Source organism: Thermobia domestica, chromosome 5 (assembly GCF_964235325.1).
Source record: "Thermobia domestica chromosome 5, izTheDome1.hap1.1, whole genome shotgun sequence".
Classification (NCBI taxonomy): domain Eukaryota; kingdom Metazoa; phylum Arthropoda; class Insecta; order Zygentoma; family Lepismatidae; genus Thermobia; species Thermobia domestica.
In genome coordinates, this window is record NC_137458.1 from 154,483,570 (window position 1) to 154,489,569 (window position 6,000).

Genomic DNA, 6,000 nt, shown 5'->3' on the forward strand with positions numbered 1-6,000 from the left:
CTGTCAACAATGCACGGGTTGAAAAATTGGCATAACCTATAAAAAATAAGGTACAACATGGAAAAAGTTGTAAATTAATTATCTTGTTTCTGTTGGATCAGACTTCATTATGTCGTTAGTTAAACTGTACAAACAACTGCAGATAAATTTTACAATTACTGTATACTACAAAATTACTTCAAAACGATTGGAATATAATATATCGTTAATTTTATTAAATGCATTAAGAAATTAGAATACAGTAGAATACAGTTTTCTGAGGCGATTTATATAAACGGAATGGTTTCTTCGTTCATTCATCCGCACCACTTTTGTCCTTACCGTTAGATTTATTCCAGTGAGGTAGTAATACTTAATGCAAGGTTATTGTTCTCCCTTCTATCATAACCTTGACAGCAAGAAAACATTGCCTACCATCATCAAGAATAAGAGACTACAAAATAATTATTTTAAACTTTATGACTTGGAGTTAGAAGACGGCTACATTATCTGGAAAAATTTTCGACACATATTACATCGTTCCGGTTGAGGGCGATGGCTCATTGTCAATTCATTGATCGACCATAGTAATCCACTTTTTTTTTAATTTTTTACCAAGAGACACGGTTATTTCGGATAAGGAAACAGTAAACATATTATATGTAACACGGCCCGCTCGGGAGACTAATACTCCCGGAAGTACGTTTTTTTTTCGCGCGCTACCTAGCCGGCTGTTCTAAGTTGTTCAGAAAATTTACATCATGGGGGTCAAGGTGGAACAAAACAAGCCCTGCGGGGCTTCTAACCGTTCCTACTACTGTTACTATTGCTCCTCCTTCTCCTCCTTCTACTACTACTGCTAACCCTACTAGTACTATTACCACTACTACTATTACGATTACTTATCTGCACAAAAGTAAATAAATCATTTTTGAGTATTATTTTCATCTTATTTTAATGAAAATAGTGTTATGAAATTTAAAAAAAAACTTTCCTTGGTCCGGGTTTGAACCCATGCCTAAAGCTATTTCCATTACTAGCCCTTAGTGCTAGTACGCTCGGCCATGAAGGGCGACAGCAGCAAGTTACTTCTAAAAGTACCTTCTCTGAGCTACTCCTATATATAATAGGGATGGCCAAAAATTTTCGGATCCGGATATCCCGGATCCAGTGAGATCCGGATCCGGATCTTGCCGAATTCGGACCTAGATCCGGATCTCGGGTCTGGATCCGAAATTCGGATCTCGGATCTGGGTCCGGATCTCGGATCTGGATCCGAAATTCGGATCTCGGATCTGGATCCGAAATTCGAATCTCAGATCTTGATTCGCATCCAAACCTACATCTGAAATTGTGATGGTAAAATTGAATATCTAAAATTCGTTAAAACTTTTTTCGCATTCACTGATATAGTAGGTTGCTGTGCTTTTAAATGTTTCCATAACACGTTTGTGCTACCTTTGTTTTTTATTTTATTTTAACCTTGCAATATTTACATGTTGCACTTTCTGTCGAAGTCTCTTTAATAAAATGTTTCCAAGTTTGATTTCTTCCCATTTCAGAGTATAGTGAACTGTCTGAAAACTGATATAAACGGTAGCAAATTCTTCTGTTTAGCTCCTTTTCGAAATTTAATGTTAGCTTCACAGTGAAAATATTTATTTTATTCTTAGAAAATAAACTTTCTTCTTTTCTCATATACAAATAAATTATCTTAGATAAGGCCCTTCTAATCAGGAATACTAGACAAAACAAACTCTTTATTAATAGTAGTTTTTGACTCACTAGAGTCCAACCATCAACAAATGTAATAATGAATATCTTTCACTTCTAAGGTATATACAACAAAAAATATAGACTGGTTGGCGTGGAACAACAGTAGATTTTTAAACATACACACGAGAATTTCAGGAGAGCGATATGGTTATGTTCGTTGTATGACTTTATTACCTAACTTATGGCTTGCCCTTCTGACGTCGGGAGTTTGTTGAAGGAGTAAATATAAAAGAGATTTCTGTTATTTTTTCTTCACCCTCCAGGCTTCTTTAATCATACATTGCAGGACGTAACCAAAACATATCCATGTATCGTATCATTGAAGCGTTTTGTGTTTTGTATATTAAAGTGTTCAAAAATATTTAACATAGTCGCATTTGTTCATGTGATCTCACGTTTAATTCTCGGTGGGAACATACATGAGAAAATTGAAAGCTGAAACAATATGAAAATAGTTTTTAAATGTCAGGAAATTGATATTAAAGCTTTAGCTATCTATTGGGACTGTAAGGCTGTAGTTAAATTAACCCACACGTTTCGTGAAGATATATTACGTCGTTATTGTTTATTTACTATAAGCTACCAGATACATCCTCAGAGGCCACTTTACACTGTAGTAATCAACAGATGAAAACATTTGAAAAGGAATGGAAGGAAGGTCTCCAGAGCCTTAGATCAAGGTACTAACTTAGCATTTGCCCAGTATAACTGAGGACCAACGCTGGAAAATCCTTAGTCAGGATGGCTGGTCTCCGTAATCGAACCCGGTATTATCCAATTGCGAAGCAAGAATCCTAACAAATAGCCTGAGCTCGCTCCGTATTATTATTATTATTTAATTAACGTAATGTTTTGAAATTAGTGCAAATTAAATTGTACTTTCTTTATTGCTGATGTGATAGTTAATTAGCCTACATGAGACATCAGTCCCCCATCAAGAAAAAAATACTAGAACTGGAATTCAGGAAGCGGTGTGATGAGATTGATGAGGATGAGGAAACTGTGTACGATGCAAAAACTGAGTAATTATGACTTCATTACAGATATATTCATTTACATACGTCAATTAATATTTCTCTGATACAGTGCACTCTTACTTTCTATAGTGGCAGGAAAATGGCCTGCTTTTGTAAACAAACATACTAAGTACGTGCGTATAGGCGCAATGTCGGTGCAAAGAAACATAGGTAAAACTAGAAAGAAAAAAAATTGGGAAAGCGAGGGGAAAATGATAAACCGCCCTTCAACTTAAAAAAAAGAACTAAAAATAACTAAACTTAAAGCTACGAAAGATGCGAGGCGAATTTTATTGAAAAGATTGTTTTTCCTTAGTGATTAGTTGTGCTAACTATGAACATGAATGAAAAAGAAAACAAGTAGCTAGCTCTGAGTTTCGCAAACTAGTTGAAAAGAAAATATTGGATAAAATTTAATAATAAAGAAGGCGTTTATGATAATTAAAACAAACTAAATTCTTGACACGACAGTCCTTTGGTTCCTACCAGCGGGCTTATGTTGAAAGTGGGGATGTGTAGTCAACGTATCGACACCCGAAGTCCCTAATGCCAGCTTTCTAGACTGGAGTCCGCTACCTCTTACTTAAGATAACTCCCCAATTGTCCTCACGATGCTGGGTCAACATCGAAATTGTTGAGTGCCTCTCCGGAAATTGAACCCATGACCACGGGCACCGAAGGCACGCTTTCCGTCTTCTATAGACTACCCACATTATCTAATACAGAAATAAGTTCTGATTCTCTAATAGCTGCTGATGGTGATAGTCAAGGTTCACTGAAACATGATCCCAAACCCAAACTGAGATATTGATGTCACTGGAATGCCTGAAAAGTCATTGTGGGTAAGTGAATTGCCCACTTGTCAGGGTGAAGGGATATGGTGATGTGAAATGCGGGGCTGTCAGAGGTACTACTTATGATAATTGGATTTATAATATTCTATGTTGCCATAAACCATCTTCAAGAACATAACTTTTAATCTTAGCTTTGAAAATATTACATAAGGAGTTTTATTGCTATCATGAGGTTGCATTAGGAATTATCGGATTTATTTTAACGCTTAACTCTTACATCTCTTCTGATTTACGAATATTTAAATCACGATTATCCTCTTAAGGTCAATTAGTGATATTTTAAATAATTTCGAACTAACTTTATGTATGGTTAGTCTTGTTATATGGGAATAATTGAGACCAGAAGCAGTCTACAGGCTAAGTCCAAAAGAATCTTGGCCGACCTCCTGATAAACCACGTCTTTCAGCAAGGTGAATTGCGGCAATCCGATACCCACATGAGGAAATCTTCTTTTCAGTGTGAAAGCTTCCATAAGAATCAGCACTCTAATCAGTGAAATGTTCTTTGCTAATTTTTATTCAATGTGAAAGTAACTAACTTTATTGCTAAAAAAAAGAAAAGGCATTTATTTCAAACAAGTCGCCCTTACAGTTTTCGTATTTAAACACAACACTCATAAAAGGGGTGGAATGCTGACTGCCACGGGTGCTGACTGCCACAGCCAATTATTGGTGCTGATTGCCACGACTGGCGCTGATTGCCAATATCAAGGTGCTGACTGCTACGAGCCTGAGAGAAAGTTGCTACACGTAACATTACCGGGCGCCAAGAAGCATGAAAGAAACTAGATGAACCTTAGGATCGTGTTGTTCAGACCAACACCTAACCATGGTAGAAATAACAAGGTAAGACCATCAGCGAACGCGTTTGCGTCCTACTCGCGCAATGACGTCACCTTCGACATTCGCTCGGGAAAGGAGTCGCGCTGTCGTCTGCTTGCTCCAGTATATTCTCTTTGGAACCTCATTCCCGGTGGGAGCTCATGTGGTTCGGATTTCACGTTAATCAGTAGGTCCACGTCTCATATAGCCTCGGTGCTGAAAGGGACGCTAAACTAAAATCAACTCAAATCAACTCTTTGGAACCTCAATGTGAAATTACTGTTTTCTCCTGACTTCAAGATATCTATTTGCTATTTCTGATTTAGATGCCTATTATATTAGTGGAATTTTATTCCGGCATGGGAATATATTTATTTTTTTAAATGCACATAAAAAGAAGAGTAGGGTAAATCAAGTATTTCAATATACTCTTATTACGTCCAAAACAATCAAACTTTCATCTATATATACGGTATAGACAAGCTTACCCACAACCTTAGAAGTATTGTCCGTTGTATTTTTTTTTCTTAAATGGTATCCCTAGTAAGCCTAATCCACTTGCAGTTACCAATCAGATTTTTTTTTTTTTACTGAATTCAATTCTCTCACTTCACCACTTTCTTTATTTTCTTGTAAAATATTCTTTTGCGGGAAGAGTGTTTCAGTTGCTTGTTTAGTTCATTTATTCTTATCCATGTTCTAAGTCGGATAAAATATATTAAAACTTTCGGTTCACACTTATTATCAAATTCATTTTTTATGATACTCGTTAATTTTCTAATGATGCCCCATTTCTTTCCAGATAAATTCTCATTCTTTTTTGAGATATGCAAGAAAATCTTTGTTAGCTACTTTGATTGTGTCCAGACGTTCCTTTGATAGAAATGTCAGTCCTCCTTTTGAGATTAATTTTGTCAAGTTGTATTACAGCAGGTTCTTCGACAGAGAACTGTGAATATTTGAGTTTAAATTTGAAACCTACCCGCCCAGCTATAAATTCAAGACTGTTCTTTAAGGTCATGCATATTCAATGAACATATTTGATCTTCATTTCCATTTTCATTTTCTTGTAAAATATACATCAACAGTTGCACTGTTGTACATAATTCATCATACAGTGCGGAGTTTTTCAAGTATATATCCTCAATTAATGTAGATCTTACTGTTTCCTGCTGCGTAGAAGATTCTTCGATAGCTTTGTCATTTTTACCGTGAGTAAATAAAGCAGCAGAATGCTTTCCCATTATATATATCCTCTTAGCCTGTACTTAAATCCTAGAGAATCCGGATGGTCGTTGCTTGAACCCATGCCTCTGATATAAGAAAAAAAGTCCTAAACTATCTTGACTTAATTTCCTTGTCAAGAGCATTTTTTTCTGCATATTGTTGTACTTTGATTCTTCATCATAATGAAAGGAACAATACTTCTAACTTTTTCTCTGCTTGATCTAAACAAATAATTTTAGAAATAATAGGATTATTAGAAAAGATGAAACATGTAACATATTAAAGGAGTTGGTTAAGATTGAAATTATTGCATACAAAAGCCACAG